The following is a 23,296-nucleotide window of genomic DNA, read 5'->3' as shown; positions in this document are numbered from 1 at the left end:
AGTTGAATCAGTGGCATGTCATTAAGGAGTTATTTGCATATATCATATAGAAACAAAAACCACTAAGTAAACATGCCAAAATTCTGTTTATTCGACAATAGATCATGTGACTATATTTGGAAGTATATAAGGAAGTGCTTGTTAGTACTGATTTTTGATATGCATGAGGAAGCCACTTTGTGGTGAAAGTTTTAGAACTTAGTTTTAGAACTTACGACTTGTTGAATAAATGGAATTTTGGTACTGTAAGTGCTTGGCATGTTTACTTAGTGGTTTTGTTTGTATATGATTTTGGACTTTGAAACCATTAGTTTAATTGTTTCCTGTCAGAAGAAAAATTAAAATGAGTCGCATCTGCCTCAGGTGATGAACAATGTCTTTATTAGCAGCTAACCAGATTACACAATATGTTGGTCAAGATGATCTCCTCTCCTCTGAACAACTTGTTTACTGACATCAACTTTTATACTGCAAGCAAAACAACGTTTTGTTACATTTCTGACCATTGACAGTTGGCTATGAAAAACATCTAGGATAAACATGTTTATCACAAATGACCTCAAAACAACAGTTAGTCCAGAATGTTCAAGAAGTACAGAATGCTCAGTTCAACAACGGTAGCTCAAATTTTCCAAGACACACAGCCTGCCCCAGTAAATTAACTCTTACTTGGCCATGTGTCCTTATCCCATGTTTCACTAAGCTATAACCAAATCTCTTTATTCTGAAATGCAGAAAACAGTTATTATTCAGGTTCATAAGCAATGCTGCGTTTTGTTCACAGATGAGGCCCATCTTTGATAGGCATATCCCAACAAATAACATGTTCACCTGAAGAAAGGGAAAAAGACAAATAACAGTATGTTTTAAAACTTTTTCTATTAACATTTCCCCCCTGAAAGCACTTTTATTTGTCTTTTTATTTCAGCAATATATGGTAAAAACTAAGTTTTTCTTTGCATACATTACTTCATTGGCAAGGCAAACTTTTAAACTTCAAAACATTTGCAAAAAGTCACATTTCAATGTATTCACTTTCACCAGTCTGTTGCAATTGCTGATACATCGTTTTCATAACAGCAGTGTCAACCAGTCTTTGCAGAAGACCTCTGATACAGGGTATACAACAGCAACCACATACCACCATGATAGCCACAGCGACTCCAACAGACACCAGGAAACTGCTGATGAGATGACTCCATTTTCCAAACCACGCTTGTAGAAAGTCTGTAAAGGGATTACTTACCCCAGAGTTCTCTGCCAATTCTTCGGATAACATCTCCAAACCTTTTAAAGCTCGAGTGATACTTCCATCAGGCACAGTGTTGTTTGGAATATATGTACAACAGAAAGTCCCAAACATCTTACAAACTCCTCCTTCTTTAGCCAGAAGCATATCCAACGCAATTCGATTCTGCCATGCCACTTGCGAAGTGGCCTGCAGTTGTTCAGCAATACCTTTTAATGCATCTTTGATATAGTTCATGAAACGCTGCTGGTTATAGTAAATGTAGTTGATCCAGTCCACATTCTTATTGGGTTGAATCTAGACAAAGATGGATGTAAAACCAGCTGCTATTTGGTTTATTGCTTTGTATTCATCAGGTACGCCTCTTGGTACGCCAATGCTATCGATGTAGACACCGCTATCAAAAGATTGCCTCGGTGCCTCTCTTTCTCTCCTACTCAACCACTTCGGCTTTATTTCAGGTTTTCTTACAAAATTGCTTGCTGGAACTGGGAAAATGTAGAATGGCAGAATTAACTTTACAAGTGCACAAGTTCCCTTCCAGGGAATCGTAAGCCTTGATCTGAGTTTGTTGTCTCCACATAACCACCATATGTCTGCCAAACTATGAGTTTGGTTCTCCAGAAATGGATTTCCATTGCCATTCACAGTAACATTGCAATAGTTCTGTCCCATATTGCCATAATTTTTTCCCATGCCATCTCTGGAAATGCACATATACGAACCTGGATAGGGAATCGCTGCAGGTGGTTTCTCAACTTTGCTTATGACTGGAAAATGCTGAGTTTCATTTTTGCATTTATCTTCAGTTTTGTTGAAGAATAATTTTAACAGACATGTTAGGTTACCTTCATCTTGCATCAATGGGACTGTCGCTAATTGCTGTTTCCCTTCAGCACAAGAAATACAGTTTTCACGATGTGCTTCTTGGGTACTATATCTAACCCAAGATAACCATTCATTATGGTGTACGAATCCCGTCTCGAGTAACAATTGTTCTTCTTCTGTGAAATCAAAATCTGCTTTACTTGTCGCATTCTTAAGGCTTTGTACTTTAAGTTGGAGGGTCCCCAAAGGATCAGTTCTAGTTGGAAGGGACACTCCGATTCCATAAACTCCTGAATCACTTTCTTGTGGTGACACAATGGTTATAGTAATTACTTCGGTACTTTGGAAATGCGCAATTTTTATTCTTTGTTGCCTGCTTTTATCTTTCTCTGGTATCACTGCACCACTTGTTTCCCATCCATTCACATCTGTTGACCAGGACGTACAGTCTCTATTGCACAAGTATTTTGCACGAGTCAAGAAATTATTATCGTTAGATTTAGAACAGTCCAAAATTCCTTCACAAAGTTTCACCTTAAACACAGTAGTAACACCTGTCTGCACTTGCAGCACCACCATTCCTTTTTCTCTTGCAACTGTTCCTTCTCGTATGGACATATTTACTTTTGCCACCAAAATCATCATCATGTGACAGTTCAAGTACCAGTTGAACATGGCCATCCTCCCTAAGGACTACCTTGCACCGTTGGTTTCTTCACTGGGTTTGAGACGAACTATCCCCTATTGGGCTAATCCCCCTTTGTAGCCAGACTTTGCGCTCAGAGGTCCGGTGGAGTTTGACCAACATCAATAGTAGAAGGAAGAGCCTTGAGTTTTTTACAGTGGGTGATATGAATCCACGAATTCCTCTCAGCGATCTTTACAGCCGTAGGTGTCGAGATAAGTACTTGGTATGGGCCTTCCCACCTGGGGGATGACCAATTCTTTCTCTTCACAATTCGGATCCACACCCAGTCCCCAGGTGCCACGCTTAACAAGGTTTCATTTCTGGAATCTGCAAAGGAGTCATTGGTTACAAGAGATTTGACATTTAGCAGCTTCTTCATATAATCCGCTAGATCCTCACCCCCCTCACGTTCCACTGGCAACAATCCTTGCCACTGCGAGACGTAATATGTTCTCCCAAACAAAAGTTCAAATGGTGTAAGTCCTTTGTAGGAAGGTGAGATTCGCATATACAGGAGTGCCAAAGGAAGGCACGCAGTCCATGATCTATGTGTTTCTGCCATCAGTTTGCGGAGCTTACTCTTCAAGACACCGTTGTGTCGTTCCACCAGTCCAGCTGATTGGGGATGGTAAGCATAATGATTTTTGAGATCAAATTGAAACACTTGACCCGACTTTTTAACAATCTGGTTAACAAAATGAGACCCATTATCACTGTAAATGTGCCTTGGTAGGCCAAATCTGGGAATTATTTCTGTAGTCAAAAGCTTAGCTGCTGTTTGTGCATTGGGATGTTTCACTGGAAAAGCTTCTACCCACTTAGAAAAAGCATCAATAATGACTAAACAGAACCTTTTTCCCACTGAGGGTGTCAATTCAATAAAGTCCATACAGAGTGTGTGGAATGGATAAGGAGGGGTAGGGAATGCCTGCTGAGACTTTTTAACTCCTCCCTGAGCATGATACTTAGCACATAATAAACAAGATAAACAGAATTGTTTTGCATAAGTTGAAAACTCCTTACACCAAAACACCATAGACACTATCTGAATCATCGTCTGTACTCCTACATGGGCAGGTTCATGGCTAACCAATGCCACATACCTAAAAAGGTTTGAGGGTAATACCATTTTGCCATCTGATGCCCTATACAACCCATCCTGTTGAGTAATACCATATTTCACCCAACAACATTTTTCTTTCTGTGTTGTCAGTGTTTGCATTACTTTTAGTGTCTCTAAGTCTAAGAGGTGTCCGGGCTCCAAATCATTGTCATGCAAAAGCAAATCATTTTCTTGAGCTGCCTTTTTTGCAGCCAGATCAGCAAAACCATTTCCCCTGGAGACAGGATCTTTTCTGTTGGTATGTGCAGAACATTTACATATTGCTATCTGAAGTGGTAGTTGCACTGCATCTAACAACTGTAAAATTAAATCTCTGTGATTTATTGGTTTGCCTGTCACAGTAACCATTCCCCTATTCTTCCATTGTTGAGCGAAAACATGTACAGTGGAGAAAGCATATTGACTATCTGTATAAACTGTTACTTTTTTACCCTCCCCTAAGGTACAAGCTCGAGTCAAAGCCACCAACTCAGCTGCTTGTGCAGAATAAATGTTTGACAATCCTCTTGCCTGCAAAACTTCAGTTTCTGTGGTGACAGCATACCCTACTAGTGTTTTTTCTACAGTGTCCTTCTTTGCTGATCCGTCTACAAACAAAACAAGATCAGAATCTACCAACGGAATATCCATTAAATCTGGTCGGGGAAGCACTTTGTCATGAATGCTCTCTAAACAAACGTGTGGAATACCTTCTTCTGGAGTCGGCAAAAGTGTCGCCGGATTAAGAGTAGTACATCTTTCTATGGTCATATGAGGCTGTGTCAGCAGCACTGTCATACATGACAAATGTCGACTAGGAGATAAAAAGGTTATTTTATCTTGCAAAAGTATAGTAGCAACTGAATGTGGAACCCGCAATTGTAATGGGTGGAACAAAACTAATGGTGCTGAGGCTTGTACTGCCATGGCAGCTGCCACTACAGCTTGAACACAATGCGGCAATGCCCTTGCAACAGGATCTAATCTGGAGGAGTAGAAAGCTATCGGTCTCTGTTTATCCCCATGTACTTGTACCAGAACCGAAGTCATATATCCTCCTTTACAATCAACCATTTGTATAAACGGCTTAGAATTGTTGGGAAAACCCAAAACAGAGGAGCCTGCTATCAATTGCTTAATTCTATTAAATGCTTGTATTGCCTTATTTGTCCACTGTATATTACTTTTAGCTGCCATGGGAGTGTCATAGATCAGTGCGGTCAATGGCCCTACTTCCTCAGCATAGTTAGGAATCCAACTTCTACAAAAATTAGTCACACCTAAAAACGACATCATCTCCTGCTTAGTCGTAGGCATAGCTGCTTCAAGAATTGCTTGTTTTCTTTTGTTCTCCAATTGTCTACCTGCCTGCGAGATTAAATAACCCAAGTACTTTACTTGTGTTTCCACAATTGTAACGTCTCTTTATTTACTTTATGTCCTTGCTCAGCTAAAAAACTAAGAAGGGCAAGGGTATCCCTTCTAGAACCTTCCTGCGTGGGTGAGGCCAACAAAATATCATCTACATACAACAGGACCTGGCTTCCCTCTGGGGGAACAAACTGAGCTAAATTCACAACAAAATATCATCTACATACAACAGAACCTGGCTTCCCTCTGGGGGAACAAACTGAGCTAAATTCACAACAAAATATCATCTACATACAACAGGACCTGGCTTCCCTCTGGGGGAACAAACTGAGCTAAATTCACAACAAAATATCATCTACATACAACAGAACCTGGCTTCCCTCTGGGGGAACAAACTGAGCTAAATTCACAACAAAATATCATCTACATACAACAGGACCTGGCTAAATATCATCTACATACAACAGAACCTGGCTAAATATCATCACAACAAAATATCATCTACATACAACAGGACCTGGCTAAATATCATCTGGGGAACAAACTGAGCTAAATATCATCTACATACAACAGGACCCAAATATCATCTACATACAACAGAACCTGGCTAAATATCATCTACATACAACAGAACCTGGCTAAATATCATCTACATACAACAAAATATCATCTACATACAACAGGACCTGGCTAAATATCATCTACATACAACAGAACTGAGCTAAATATCATCTACATACAACAGAACCTGGCTAAATATCATCTACATACAACAGAACCTGGCTAAATATCATCTCTACAACAAACCTGAGCTAAATTCACAACAGAACCTGGCTAAATATCATCTACATACAACAGGACCTGGCTTCCCTCTGGGGGAACAAACTGAGCTAAATTCGCAGCCATTTCTTGTGCGAATATTGTCGGACTCTCACAATAACCCTGTGGCAATCTGGTGTAGGTGTATCTTTTACCTTGATAAGTGAATGCAAACCAAAATCTACTCTCCTTATGTAGTGGTATGGAGAAAAAGGCATTGCTTATATCTATGACAGAAAAATATCTGTGCTGAGGTAGTAAATCATTAAGTAATGTATAGGGGTCAGGGACCACCGGTGCTCTTGGGATCATAGCTGAATTAACTGCTTGTAAATCCTGAACCAACCTCCATGACCCATCCGGTTTCTTTACAGGAAACAACGGAGTATTGCAGGGTGAATCTGGGCATTCAACAAGAATTCCTACCTGGTTTAGCTGTTCAATAACTGGTTTAAGTCCCTCCTCCGCTTGCTTACTTAGTGGATATTGGTGCTTATGAGGTCTAAAACCTGACTTTGGAGTTATACAAACTTCACCTGCTGTTTTCTTCAGTCCTACATCCCCTTTACTTTTTGACCATAAATCTACAGGTAAGGCACTTAACGCACTATCTTCCTCTTGAGTTAGGAGGATTTGTCATGCCCTTTCTGTTTTGTCATCCCTGAGGTGCATACTTGGTCATGCCCAAGTCACTCAATTTAATCTTTGAACCTGGATCTGCTGATCTTTCAATTGACTTTCAGATATTGTGTCCCAAATCGTTACCTTTTTCGCCAAATCTACCCAATGTGTCCCTACCGCTTTAGTAACTGAAATATGTGGGCTATAACCTGAGCGATATAAAGAACTCATTTCCTTGGTCAAAGTACAGGTCACTACTGTATTACCTTGCGTATCCCAAAACATATCATTCAACCTTGCACATTTGTGCTTAAAGAATTCTTTTTCAAATTCTTTATCCAGACCAGGGGGCTTCCTATAGAACATTGTACAATGTAAGTGCGCCACAACCTGCGGTGACCCGCTCTTAGATTTACTTAAAGCTAGGTTGATCAAATCTGTATCAACCCTCCCCGGCCCATCTGAAATCAAGTCCTGGTTATGCCAGTAAAACAAGTCTTGTACTCCCTGTACCACCAAGCCATCTGCTAACCTTTATGCCTCAATGCCTTTAGGTGTGGGAATTGCCGCTATTCCAAACAAATGCATCAAATCTCTTCCCAGCAAATTAACTGGACAAACTTTCGATATAATTACCCTGCACCTAACAGTTTGGTTTGTTTGCGGATCTGTGAAAAATAGAGGACGAGACAGTGGTTCCTTATAAATTTTCCCGTTTGCCACTTTCACAAGGACAAACTCGTCCATTTCGCAGTTCGGAGGCAGAACTGCTGGACCCAAAAGTGTACGCGATGCACCTGAATCACATAAAAACCCCACTTTTTGCCCCTCAACCAAAAACTCTATCATGGGTTTTTGACCTAGATGCATAGCAATACCCAAATTTGCCAGGTGTATGACTTCACAGTCACAATCCCGCCCTTCCTTCTGAGTGTTCTGACATTCATTGCAGAGAGTGTCTGCCTCATCATCATCACAATCATTTTCACTTTCTTCTTCTTTACAATAATCACAATAATGAATTTGGCACCTTCCTTTACTATCATATAGTCATGCGGAGCCCTTGTTCGTAAGCTGTGGGGGATGTTGCCACTCTTTACAGTCGGCAGCAAAGTGCCCACGTCTACCGCATTTAAAACATTCTCCACATTTTAACCTCCCCTCATATTCCTCTGAATGTCCACCCGGTTCATTTAACATGTCCCATTTCAGGCCCCCACGTTTTCTTATGCCACCACGGTACCCTTGCCCCCTTTGGTCCTGTACCAAAAATATACCACCATCATCCCCTACTGCTAACACTTGTACTTTCTTTTTCTTCTTTAAATTGAAATGTCGCACAGCATGCTGTGCATATTCAAACAAAGGTTGCAGTCTACATGTTCTGTGATCTACCATATGCTTAGTAATAAAAACTACTTATCGGAGCCTTACAACCTTTAAGAAAAGCATTTTTTAATTGCTGTCCATACGGACTATCATTGGTCTGATCCTGCGGAATCATCATTCCACAATGGTTATTGAACACTTCTGTCAACCTTACAATATAGTGGCCTACAGATTCATCATCATTTTGAATGCACTGATTTATTACTGTCCAATCTGCTCTTGGACGCCACTTATCAGAAATTCTCTTTAACAGAACAGTGACTCATGTGTCTAACACCCCAGAATTATGCTTTAATGTAGTGCCATCATCTGCCTTACATGTCCAAGTACCACAAACTAAGTGCCAATCTGGACCCAGGATTTGTCGCACTACTTGTTCTACTTTGAAACCATTTAGATGATAATTTAAACGCATACCAACTATGTCCTCAGAAAACTTTTGAAAATTAACCTTGGGATGAGGAATACCATCTGTAGCTTGTTTTATATCCTCTCTAGCCCAGGGGCGATAAACTAAAATAGTTGGCTCTTGTCCAACATCCCCTGCTTGTGCGTTTGCAACTTGTATTAAGGGTAGAGCTTCTGAGTAGTCAGAAAGTTTAATGGCCCAACATCCCTGCCCTGCTGGTCCTGACTTTAACTGCATAGGTTGGTCTACCTGTTGCAAAGCAACCTTGGGTACTACGGGAATTTGTGGGTAAAGTGGAGGGGTCACAACATTTTCTTGAGCAGCCAATAACCCACCCTGCTCTACAGATCCCACATCTTCAGACTGAAATTGTGGAGTTTCTGCCGGTACAGCAGCAGCAATTTCCCCATATGGTGGGGCAGTTGCCTGCCTTTGTACCGCACAAACTGTATGCTCATCCTCCTTATCTAAGAATAAAGCTACTTTTCCACTTGGCACCAGTGATCCCTTTTGATTTATTTTTTCTTTTTCCTGGCACTGTTTTTTTTTTATAGCTCGTCTATTTGCTTCTTCTAACCATTTTTGTGCTTGGGGAAATCCCAATTGTCTTTGCTTTTTAGTTCTAGTTCCCGCATCTCTTTTCAAATCTCTAACCAATTTTGCACAGGCATTCTTATTCAGGGTACCATCAAAATCATATTTTGACTTCCACTTTTTTTAAAAAATTTAACATTATTTTTGTTGAAACCTTTCATATACTTAGCATCAACATTTAAACAGGCATCACTCTCACACTTGCAGCACCTCCAACCCATGTTTCCCCTAGATTTCTTATTTAGGACTGTATCAAAACTATTCTACAGGGCTTATTATAAAATGGGGCTATCTTAACGGGTGATCCTAACAAAATAATCTTAACAAGTAATCCTACCCACCCTTAACTAAAAATAAAACCCCTGTCGACAAGGTTAAATTAAATTAAAAGAAAAAAATTTATTTTTCATCCTACCTGAACCAGATGAGACTCAGTTTCCCCTTTTCATTCGGAAACCGTCCCTCAGATAGGGATCAGAGAGCGGCTGGCCTCTTCTCAATGACAAATCAGTCAGAGGGCTTTCCGTCGAGGGAATCTTAAGATGAGAAACCCTCACCTGCACAGGTTTTTCGGTCTCTCTGTCGGTCTGATCCGTATCTTCGTAGAGGTTTCCGGTCCGAAGGACCAAAATGTCAGAAGAAAAATTCAAACGAGTCGCATCTGCCTCAGGTGATGAAAAATTTCTTTATTAGCAGCTAACCAGATTACACAACATGTTGGTCAAGATGATCTCCTCTCCTCTGAACAACTTGTTTACTGACATCAACTTTTATACTGCAAGCAAAACAACTTTTTGTTACATTTCTGACCGTTGACAGTTGGCTATGAAAAACATCTAGGATAAACATGTTTATCACAAATTACCTCAAAACAACAGTTAGTACAGAATGTTCAAGAAGTACAGAATGCTCAGTTCAACAACGGTAGCTCAAATTTTCCAGGACACACAGCCTGCCCCAGTAAATTAACTCTTACTTGGCCGTGCGTCCTTATCCCAGGTTTCACTAAGCTATAACCAAATCTCTTTATTCTGAAATGCAGAAAATAGTTATTATTCAGGTTCATAAGCAATGCTGTGTTTTGTTCACAGATGAGGCCCATCTTTGATAGGCATATCCCAACAAATAACATGTTCACCTGAAGAAAGGGAAAAAGACAAATAACAGTATGTTTTAAAACTTTTTCTTTTAACATTTCCATAACTGCTTTTTTGTGTTATTTGCATATATTTCATGGGTTGCTGTGACAGAAGGTTTTAGGTATTACACAGTGAAGTCTCTAGCTTGGGTAAGTCTTGTGTAGTTTTTACTGAATGACTTTGTCTGTGCAACCTATTTACCCTTTGACTATATCTATATGTATCTATATGTCTGTCTGTCCATCTGTCTATACGTGCACATACTCATTTCTTCTGGATTAACGAGGTTGTAAGATGCTACACTTCATTTCTGTACATTATATGTGACACTCTAAATAAACATCCTATTAATGGCAAGCATTTTAATTGCTTTAATTATGTAGGTATCACTTCTTGTTGTCTCTCTTTTTAGCCGTTAGACTGTATTCATCCAGGGTGTGTCTGCAATTTGTCCATTGAGATCAGTGCATGTATCCTGTACCAGCATACATCATGAAGCAGAGTCAGCCATTACATTAGCAACAGTGGTACCATCAGATTTGCAGAAGGCAAGAAGTCAAGCCACAATTAAAAATAAAACACACGATTTTCTCCTGTATGGAGAAAATATATGAAGTAACATAAGACACCTGCAGCACCAAAAAACAGTAACAACATGCATCACTGCTCCCAGTTCCCAACCATGAGGCAATAACAAACCATAACAACATGCATCGCCGCTACCAGTACTCAATCATGAGGCAGTAATAAACAGTAACAACATTCATCATTGCTACCAGTACCTAATCATGAAGCAGTAATAAACAGTAACAACATTCATCATTGCTACCAGTACCCAGTCATGAGGCAGGGACAAACAGTAACAACATGCATCACTGCAACCAGTACCCAATCAGGAGGCAGTAACAAACAGTAGCAACATGCATCACTGCTCCCAGTACCCAGTCATGAGGCAGTAACAAACAGTAACAACATGAATCACTGCTCCCAGTACCCAATCATGAGGCAGTAACAAACAGTAACAACATGCATCACTGCTACCAGTACCCAATCATGAGGCATTAAGAAACAGTAACAGCATGCATCACCACTACCAGTACACAATCATGAGGCAGTAACAAACAGTAACAACATATAGCACCGCTACCCATCCCCATTCATGAGGCAGTAATAAACTGTAACAACATGCATCACCACTACAAGTACCCAATCAGGAGGCAGTAACAAACAGTAGCAACATGCATCACTGCTCCCAGTACCCAGTCATGAGGCAGTAACAAACAGTAACAGCATGCATCGCTGCTACCAGTACTCCATCATGAGGCAGTAACAACATGCATCATTGCTACCAGGACCGAATCATGAGGCAGTATCAAACAGTAACAACATGCATCACTGCTACCAGTACCCAATCATGAGGCAGTAACAACATGCTTCACCATTACCAGTATCCAATCATGAGGCAGTAACAAACAGTAGCAACATGCATCACTGCTCCCAGTACCCAAACATGAGGAAGTAATAAACAGTAACAACATGCTTCATTGCTACAAATACCTAATCATGATGCAGTAATAAACAGTAACAACATGCATCACCGCTACCAGTGCCCAATCATGAGGCAGTAACAACATGCATCACTGCTACCAGTACCCAAACATGAGGCAGTAACAAACAGTAACAACATGTATCACGGCTACCAGTACCCTATTATGAGACATTAAGAAACAGTAACAACATGCATCACCGCTATCAGCACCCAATCATGAGGCAGCAACAAACAGTAACAACATGCATCACTGCTACCAGTGCCCAATTGTGAGGCAGTAACAAGCAGTAACAACATTCATCACTGCTGCCAGTACCCAATCATGAGGCAGTAACAAACAGTAACAGCATGCATCACTGCTATCAGTACCCAAACTTGAGGCAGTAGCAAATAGTAACAACATGCATCACTGCTACCAGTACCCAATCATGAGGCAGTAACAAACAGTAACAACATGCATCACTGCTACCAGTACCCAATCATGAGGCAGTAACAAACAGTAACAGCATGCATCACTGCTACCAGTACCCATTCATGAGCATACTTTTCAACCTCTTAGAGCAAAAAATATGGACAAAGCCTAAAATGTTGGGGAGACAAATAGGGACAGATTTTAAATATTGCTCTTACAAACTTAGAAAGTTGATATAATAATAGCTTTTGCATTAGCATTAATTTTCTGAAAGCTGTAGTGTTAAACTTAAATGTTTGTCATTATTTAATGACTTCAATCCTCAGCTATTTTCCAGAAAAGTACAGATTTTAGGAGGAACACACCAAAAATATATCGCAAAAATCTGGACATTATGCAAAAATCTGTACAGTTGTGAGCTATGTTCATGAGGCATTAAGAAACAGTTACATGCATCACCACTACCAGTACCCAATCATGAGGCAGTAACAACATGCATCACTACTCCCAGTACCCAATCATGAGGCAGTAACAAACAGTATGAGTTCTCACACTGCAGTGCTGTATTCATAATGGTCTCCAATATCATCCTAACACCAAAGGTAGATAAGGTACAGCATTTCATTTATGTACTTACCTTTAAAATGCTTGAAGAAGCCATCTGTTTATTAGTGGTAGACAGGTTCTGTTGCACTTTACATACTTTCAGACTGCTCAGAGATGCACGATAGCTATTTAAATTCAGACAACGCATCACGTGCCACATGAACTGTGTCAGGATATGAGGAGACACAGAGCCAGGCTCAGACCCTTGGTGCAGCCAAAGATTGTATGCATCATGGCTATAAATGCAGGCCCACTACACTACAGGAATGAACCATAAACCAGACTAGAAAGGGGTAGACAATAGCATCTGTGTTTTTAGGAAAAAACAACTCTAATGTACCACTCCATTTAACACATCATATCTGTCTTATAGGGTCTAAACAAAGGAGGACAGTGTCTAATTTATATCCAGACATGGCTGTGGGCACTAAACACCACAGAATGTCATCGTATTGACTTTGCAGTGGGGCAGGCCTAAGGATATGGTGATGTCATATGAGGAGGAGACAATGTTTGTAATCAGATGAGAAATATTGTCAAGGGAGCTTTCCCTGCATGTGACACATATGCTGCAAACCCAAAGTTTATGATATACAGAAAAGGGAATCATGTTGCACCTTGTAAAGTAAAATTTATTCCTCTGTGTTATTATCTCTGGGCCAATGATGTGAAGTTAAAATGATAAGGCAAAAACACTGATGTTCTTTCACACAAAGGCTCATCCATGTGTCCAATGAATTGTAGGATGGATAATGGGTTAGTGTTCTGTAAATGTGCTCAAAACGTCAAAGTACTTGTTAAAGTAACTGACAGAAAATCATGGTGTGTGTACCTGCAGTTTTACACAAATCAAGTGTTAAGTGTCACTTTTGTCTTAGTATTATTCTTTGTAATGCAGCAGCTGGAAATAATATATAATAAACATAGAATTACACTAAACACAATCCCACATTCAGGCATTACTGCTAAACTTAGAAAACTGAATGTAAACCCTTTTGTTGCAAGATGGGTTGCCAACTGGCTCACAAACCAGACACAAACTATCAAAGTGGTTGATTCCACATCAACCAGCAGACCTGTTACAAGTGGGGTGCCACAGGGGTCAGTGCTGGGCCCCCTATTGTTTGGTATATACTTCTCAGAAGTTCAGGTCAAAACTAAAGGGCTGTGGCTGTCAAAGTTTGCAGACGACTGCAAGCTAGGTGCAATCACTGAATCCCCAAATTATGTCAGTATACTCCAGGATGTTCTCATTCAGACCATCAACTGGTGTATTAGTCACTGTCTCATACTGAATGCAAAGAGATGCAGCATGATTCCCTTCACCAAAACAATGTCCCTTCACACTATCAAATCAATAGCAATACCCTAAGTACCCATGAAGTGGTAAGGGACCTGGGGTCACAGGTTGTCCGCGACCTTAACTTCAACTACCATGTGTCTACCATTCTAAGGAAAGCTTTCCACATAGCTCACTTGATAAGTAAAGGCATCACCTCAAAGCAAAAGAAGTTATAACCCACCTATATCTGGCACTTATCCAGCCCATAATTGAGTATAATGCCCCATTTGGTATGTACCGTACTAAGCATCTACAGCAATTAGAGAGACCTCAGAGGTTTCTAACAAAGAATATCAAGGGCCTCCTCCATGTGATTTACACAAACCGACTAAAATTCCAGTCAGTGTACTTCATATGGTATAGACTATGCCTGGCCTACAGAGTAACCTAACACCCAAACCTAATGAACTTACTGCATATCTGTAAATCAGATAGGTCTAGGGCTACCCAGTCTAGGGACATAAATATGGCCTGCAGCTTAAGTAGGACATGCTGGAAGGACAGATTTATCTCCCAGTGAATGCCATTTATTTGGAATAGGCTACCAATTCATGTGAAACAGAGCACCTCTATGACACTGTTCAAGAGGAATGTGGATGAGGCACCATAAATTCTTACCAGGGATAGTGCCCCTGCCCTCCTGGAGATGGGCAGTCATCACTAAATGCAGTATTGGATATTGACTAGTACCTCTACAGTATTACAAAGGGCTAGGCTTCAAATGAGCTCTGGGTTGATAGCCTAGTAATCTCCTCAGTGAGTCCCAGGCACATCTGAAATACCACCAGGTACTTGTCCCAAGCTACACTGAAATACCACCAATCACTTGTCCCATGTCATATCTGAAATACCACCAGGCACTTGTCCCATGTCACATTTGAAATACCACCAGGCACTTGCCACTCCCCTGGTCACAACCATGACTAGAGGGGATTTGGAGACTCACTTAAGTTTGTGTGTGTGGAGTCTATCTCAGTTAGCTGCAGCTGTGGAGGGGGGTTTACCCTAGATAGCTGCAGTTATGGGTGCATCTCTCCTACCTAGCTACATCTATGGAGGGGTCTATCCCAGACAGCTGTATCTATGGATGGATCGTTCCAAGACAGCTGCAGCTGTAGGGGGTGAAAGCTATCTAGGCAACTGCAGCTGTGTGTGTGGGGGTCTATTTCAGACAGCTGCAGCTGTGGGTGCAGGGCCTATCCCACACAGCTGTGGGGGGTATATCCCAGGCAACTGCAGCTGTGGGGGGGTCTATCCCAGGCAACTGCAGCTGTAGAGGGGGGTATCACAGGCAGCTGAGGCATTTGCAGCTGGAAACAAGCTACTTCTTTATTCAGTGTCTGTGGCACATGAAAATAATATGGAATGTGATCAGGCATCTGACTGAAGATTTAGCATTGTGTAGGGAAGCAGAAACTGGTTACTTAACCAGTGTCAGTGGCTTCAATGGCTCAGTAGATAACACACTCACATGGGCTATTGGAAGATCAGAAGGTTGCAGGTTCTATTCCCACACCAAGTGGTTGGATTCATTTTTCAGTACTGATGCTGCTAAAGGAGATGCTATGCACTGAGTGTGCCATCCTTCAGATGAGATACTAAACAGGGGTTTCATCTGTCTGAGTTAGTGGAAACTCATGTGGATATAAAAGATCTCATGGCACTCATCAAAAAAGAGTAGGGAAAGTTCCTTGGTGCCATAGTCAAATTCTTGTGTTCAGAAGAAATGTCACTTGGGAGCTCACTTGAAAATAAGTCACTGGTCTAGTGAGAATAACATGGTTAACAAAGTGTAAATAAAAAAGATAAATAAATGTTCTGAGAAACTTTTTGAAACTCTTATGAATATGAAAATCAGCAGGATCTGCAAATTCCAGTATGGGCAAAAACCACCTGAGTTCCAGCAGTAGAATTTCCCAAAGTCTTCATCCAGAAAATGTTAGGCAACATTCCGCCATGGAGTTGAAATGTAACTCGATTATTATTTTGTTAAGACGATTTAAACACAGTCCTTACTATAGCCTCATAGGTTCATAGGTGTGTACTAGACCAACGGCCCTGGAGCCTTTACAAGCTTAGCCCATAGAAGTGCCTTGCCATCATGCCGCCCAATGTTAGTTCCCGGTGCCTCTATCAAGTAGAGCTGTTCGTAGGTAGTTACTAGGCATGTAATAAAACAATTAGGATAGCCAAAATCTCCAATTCACTGTTTGATTAAGTGACTTGCTGAAGTTCAAATAGTAGGCAAATCAAGGTGGAAAGTTTCATATCTCATACCCTTAGCAGAGGCTCATTAACAAGTCAGAGCTAAATTCCAGACAAACTGACAGATGTACTATTTAAACTTTTTTTTTTTTTAAACAAACAATTAAGAAAGCATATAGTATCTAAGTAATCACTTACTTGCCATTTTATTAATCGTTTTCTCGGGATTAGAATAAAGTGGTTCTGAAATGAAAAGCAATTTGACATAATTAGTTTGTTACTGAAGTAACTTTAACTTTGGCAATATAATAATGATAGCATCAACTATAAATAAAATACGTACACTGGAAGCACGGAGAACCAGTAGAACAATGTTTATTATGGTAAGCGCTTTCACAATTGAATAAAAGATCACTTCATCAGACCAAAACTAGATCTTAAGCATTCACTTCATAAAGACTGTCATAGCCAATCAAATAACATCCATCAAGGCACACCCACCCCTAACGATCAGACATAAGAAATAGTATTAAATACAGAGTAAATTAAAAAATATTTTTTGAGAAATGTTTTAAAAATAACAGATAAAAAACACACTAATAATCAACTAAATAATACATATGTAAACATTTATATATTCATTTCTTATTTAACCTATGTGATTTCAAAATGGGTTTTAAGGAAACATATTCATTAAGTCCAGACCCCCTGTTAGACCACATCCTCAAAATCCATTCAAGTTCAACTGTTTCAGTCTTATTCCTTACATCACCTAACCTGGGACTTAGATAGACTCTATCTATGACGCAAAACCTGAACTCACAAGAAGCCCCTTTTTCAACTATATGTTTTGCCAAGGCATTACACATATATTGATTGTTAATACAGTTGATATGCTCCCTAATAAGTTATTTCATCCTCCGGTTACTCCTCCCAATATAGAAAGATGAGCAGGTGATACAGCTGGCTAAATATATAACATCCTTTGTGTTACAATCAGCCCTAACACTAAAATTCAAGGGGATCGAATGCCTGTCAGCCTGGGATGACATGCTCAACAAGCCATGATGCTTCGCTAGGGACGGCTTGCACGTGTCACCCCTGGGCTTTCAGATATTGGCAAAGGCTCTTGCTACCCCCATAGTGCCTTTTTTAGGCAAGGCTCAAAAGACAAACCCACCTCCATAGGTATCACAAGGTATAAGAAACTAAGAGTAATGCTACTCAACGCCAGAAGTCTAAACCTCAAAATGCATGCACTCGAAACTCTCCTTAGCATGGAGAACATCGATATCTGTGCAGTAACAGAAACCTGGTTCAAGGCTCCCGAGAGCACCCCAGCACAACCAGGTTATACCTCATGCCATGCTTTTTGGCCCCAAAACTTGGACCAAACCAGAAAAGGAGGGGGAGTATCAATATTCGTCAAAGATACCCACACCTCCAGGTTGGTGGCACAGCACGAAGCATCAGAGACTATCCATGTGCAACTAACAGTGGGTAAAACTGCCTTCCAGTTTATAGCCTGCTACAGACCACCCTCCCAAACCCAGGAACCCCACTTGGCCTTCCGGAGAACACTGGAAAATATGAAGATCTCTCCAAACACCATTATATTGAACGACTTCAACTACCCAAACATAGACTGGGAGCATTACTCTAGCTCCAACACCCTAGCTTAAAGGTTCCTAAAATTTATAAACTCAAATGCTATGGAACAACTTGTTACTACTCCCACAAGAGGGGAAAACATACTGGACCTGATCATCACAAACGTGGGGACTCTATGCTCCAGACCAGAAGTGTATCCCTCACTGTAAGATCAGACCATAAACTAATCCCACTGGATATTCACATCCCGAACCCAGCCCCTGCCCAGAAAACCACAGTGAAAAACTTCTCTAAAGCAAATTTCACACTCCTCAAAACCGAGGTGGAATCCTTCAAAGCCCCCTGGCCTGTGGAAAATACAGCTCAGACCACAGAATCCTTTATAAACGCATTCTATGAACACCTTCAGGAAAACATGGATCATGCAATCCCAAATAAAACCAAGACCCAATCCTTCAAAGGCAGACGTCCTGTCTGGTGGACCCCAGCCATAAACAAACTATACAATAGAAGGAGGAAGCTACTACATGATAGAGCAAAATCCCAAAAAGGGAAGGCATCTCTGATCAGTGTTAGCAAAAAACTACGGGCACTCATAAAATCATCTAAGGCCAGCTTCGAGAGAAAAATTGCACAGGACACTAAGGATAATCACAAGGCTTTCTTTAGTTATGTTAGGAACCTGGGTGGGAATTCCCAGATATGCTCAGAATTAGTGCAAAATGACAAAAAATACACCGAACCCACAGACATTGACAACATCCTAGCTGACAGGTTCAGCGCAAACTTCTACCCCCCCTCACCACCAAAAGGGCAAATATCTATCCCAGCAGAGTGCTGCCCCCCCCCTGACACCTCAGATGCTCAGGTAAGAGCCGCCCTCTCCAAAGCAAAAAAAACACAGCATCAATGGGACCAGACGGTGTCCTGGGCTGCGTCCTACATGAACTCCAAGAAGAGCTAAACCCAAACATAAAACTACTGTTCAATCTCAGCCTTACCACAGAATATGTACCCAAAGAGTGGCGTACAGCAACAGTGGTCCCTCTCCACAAAGGTGGTGCCTCAACGGATCCTGGAAACTATCGCCCCATAAGCGTGACTAGCTTGGTCTGCAAAGCTATGGAAAGGATCCTCATGGACCTCATAAATAAGGATATTGGGGACCTACAGACACTGGATCCTACCCAGTTTGGCTTTGTTAAGGGCAGATCCTGCCTCTTAAACCTGGTCAATTTCTTTGAAACAGTCACCAAGGCCATTGACGAGGGGAAGGTGGTCCACACAGCCTACCTGGACCTCGCAAAAGCCTTCGATACAATACCCCACTCGGGCATCATAGACAAGCTCACCAGCTTAAATATAAGCCCCTATGTCACTAGATTGGTTGCAAACTGGCTCAAGGACAGAACCCACATGGTTAGAATTGCTGGAGCCATGTCAGACTCCAAACCAGTTACAAGTGGCATCCCACAAGGCTCAGTCCTGGGACCACTCTTGTTCGGTATATATTTCTCGGAGGTACAAGCCAACACGGAAGGACTGTGGCTGACCAAGTTCACAGATGACTGCAAACTGGGCACCATAATTGACTCTCCAGCCGACACAAGCATCCTCCAAAAGGGCCTCATAGAAACAGACAACTGGTGCCAGAGCCATGGCCTCAAGCTAAATGCCAAAAAGTGTATAGTCATCCCCTTTGGCAAAAACAAAGTGCCCACAAATTACCACATAGGTGGTAATCCATTAAGTACAGAAGAAGTAATTAGGGACCTGGGGACCCAAGTTGATAGCAATCTCTCATTTGACAACCACGTGGCCAAAGTGGTTAGAAAAACATTTTATATAGGCCACCTAGTCATGAAGGGATTCACATCTAGATCAGGGGAGGTCATCGTGCTTCTTTACTCATCCCTCATCAGGCCCATAATTGAGTACAATGCCCCTTTTGGGATGTACCTTACCAGACACCTGCAGCAACTGGAAAGACCCCAAAAGTACCTCACTAAGAGGATCAAAGGGCTCAAACAGATGACATATGCTGTCCGGTTAAAGAAACTCCAGCTCTACTCAGTGGCATACTGCCTGCTCAGAGGCGATCTGTGCCTGATGTATAAAGCCATGTCCAATCCGGAATTAATGGACATGCTGCACCTCAGAAAATCCAAATCCCATCAAGCTATACGCTCGAGAGACTTGAACCTCAGCACTGAAATAAATAAGACATGCTGGAGGGACAGATTCATAACCCTGAGGCTCCCTTTACTCTGGAATAAAATCCCAGTCCAGGTTAGGCAGAGTCCCTCATTGACTCTCTTCAAGAGGAATCTTGCTGAGTGGATGGGTTTACCCCAGGTATTACTTCTGTGTCACTGTTAGACAGATGCACAGTATACTAATCTCAAAAAAGGGCATAGTAAAATTAATTTAAAATGGGTGGCGAAAGCCAAACACACTCTGGCTAGGCTTATAAATGCACTAGGGCAGATAGCCTAGTATGAACCCATGAACCTATGAACCTATGAATTAAACTTAATACCAGTATCACGGTTGACAAAACTACTACTATCAATATAGGTACAATAATGGCAGGTTCCTAATTCCTAATTATTTAATCCCTGCATCTAGATCAGCTTAGCATACTTATCCCAGTAAAATAAAATGAATTCTCTCTTATTACCTTAAACTCAGCTTAGATTACTTCATTATTTCTAACTACAGAAGACAGAGGTTTTGTTGTTTCATTAGTTTGTCACCAAAGCATGAACAACCACTACCACTGTCTCAGGAAACTCAGGCAGCTTCATCTTAGGGTTAAAGCCACATTATCTCTCTCATCCATCGCTTTCAAACTTAACTCCAGACACTGCCCTTCCATTTCAAATAAGTTATATAAAAGATTTTTCTATGAGCCAAGGGACAATACAACCCCATTTAAAAACAAATTGAACAAATTAAAAGTGTTTCTCCAAATGAGCTCCAGCCAACCGAAATATCCTGCCTGATAAACTATCCCTTGAAAGAAACATAAAGGATACGTGTGTAATACAAACAAATGCAAATACTATAGAAACACTGGATGTTAGCGTCTAGACGTTAGCATGTAGTGTGACTCCCACTTCTAAAACATCTAATGTGACTCCCACTTGCAAATTATATAGCATTAATAATATTCTGAAACTATCTCTTAGCCATATAAACCTATTATGGTAATTATGCAAAAATGCAAATAACCACTAATTACTAATCCACACTTCTCTCCAAAACGTGCATAAGATAAATAGTCATTAGACAGCAGCTGTCTTAGTATAATTGAGCAAAGGTTTGTACTGTTCACTAGTGTCTGACTGAGTAAAAGTTCTCACTATTCATCAGGATTAACATTTTCACTGAAAATTAAGAAAACTGGTTGGGCCTGGCATAATGGTTAACGTGTTTACCTCACAGACAAGAGGTTCAGGGTTTTATTTTTCACTAAAGGAAATTGGCTAGGCTTACAATGATCCACAAGGGCAGATACACTAGTTCTTACCTGTAAATACAGCTGTATTTGAAAAATATCACAAAATATACATTTCTCTAATTGATGCTAACTATCAGCAATATTGGTCAGATTATTACTACAAACTGTGACAAATGCTTTGCACAAACTGAAAAACAGTATAAGGGATGCTTTCAAATCTTGTCTCAGAATGCACTGCTGTTTTAAGGTTTACATCTATTTCCTAATACAGTCTGTTATGTTGAGTCTGTAACAAATTCTCAAAATGCTTCCTGCACATTACTGATTGGAGTTCATAGGTTTGCAGGTAGTTACTTGACTACTGATCTGTGAGAATCCTTAGAAGTCTAGGCCTGCATTCCTGTGAAATTTTTAGCTCTTGTAACTACTAATAATCCAGAACTGGAGAGAAAATGAGCATGTTGTCTCTATCCATAAGGGCAAGGGTGTTAAACCAGGGGTGACTTTGCACATCCGTTTGTCCAGATTACATTTGGACAAAGTAAGGAAAGTGCTTGTTTTGTGGAGACAAAGATGACGCCAAAGAAGTGATATTCTCTGTGATACATATCTAGCCCACCAACTTTGTCTATTTATTTTGCAGAAGAGATTAAGATCTCTTGACTAGATTTTCATTGCACCATTGGACTTGTGGATATGCAGTAGATCAGAGACACTGGGGTCTCATGAGGCTCTGCATATGAAACAGAGATGACCCCTTAGTAGCCTTTATGATACTGAGAAGATGAATGAGGCTTTGAGATGGTCAGTGTAATTTATGATTTAGGCCCTTGTTTTTTTTGTGAGAAAGAAGATCCTCTTACAGTTATGGATACATATTGATCAAAGGACAGTTTATCATCCACGTAGGTCCCCAGAGCTTAACTACCAAATCAAGTGTCAGAGGTGTGCTGTCGATGTGATAGCTACAGTGGACATCATGCTTCCCAAAGGAGAGTACTACACATTTTTTGGCATTTAGTCTTAGTTCATGGCTATGTCACCAGCTATTTGTTTGGGAAATGCCCTCTTGGAGGATCTTAGTGTCCTCTGCAGAGAGAAGACAGAATAGTGGAAAAAAACTATTTGGGTTGAATGGCACTAGATGATGATGACTATTTAGGTCCTTAGTCTGAGTATTTTTGGAACAACTAAAACTTGCAGAGATAGTTTTACTCAAATCATCTTGGAAGTTGAAGACATTGTGCATAAGCTGAAACCAAACAAAGCATTTTACCTCCAATTCACATCCGGGAAACAAGCACTTGAAGCAATCTAACCATTTAAATCTGTTTTGAGTAGTTCCTGTCATTTTTATTGTATCTTACTGTTTTTTTTTTCAAAATCTGAAGCTACAGCTATTAATTTAAGGTACTTTAGTGCTTTCCAGGTGGGTTCTGTGCTGCGTCCAGCTATTTAAATCTGTTCTGTGTAGGTCCTGTCATTTTGTTGTATCTTACTGTGTTTTTTGTTTCAAAATCTGAACCTACAGCTATTAACGTAAGGTGTTTTACTGTTTGTACTCTTTGCCAGGTGGGTTATGTGGTGCACCCAGTTGTTTATATCTGTTTTGTGTAGGTCCTTCTATTTTTTTCTGCATTGTTACTGTTTCTGCTCTGAATGTGAAGCTACAGCAATTAATTTTGAATTTGTTTTACAGTTTACATTTTTTTTCTGTGCTGTTAAGTGGATTAGTCAGTGTTATAATGTTTAATTGTTTTAGTCATGTTTCAGACTTACACATTCAGCCAATTTTGGGCTGTGTGTGAGTTATCTAGAGTTTGTGATCATTACAAATAGTGAGAATGGAAGTAAAGTCTGCAGTTCTGGGAAGATAAACACTAAGACGTACCTCCCTGG

This window comes from Protopterus annectens, chromosome 3.part1 (assembly GCF_019279795.1).
Source record: "Protopterus annectens isolate FY-2018-M chromosome 3.part1, PAN1.0, whole genome shotgun sequence".
In the NCBI taxonomy this organism is placed as follows: Eukaryota; Metazoa; Chordata; order Ceratodontiformes; family Protopteridae; genus Protopterus; species Protopterus annectens.
Note: the sequence above shows the minus strand (reverse complement) of the source record.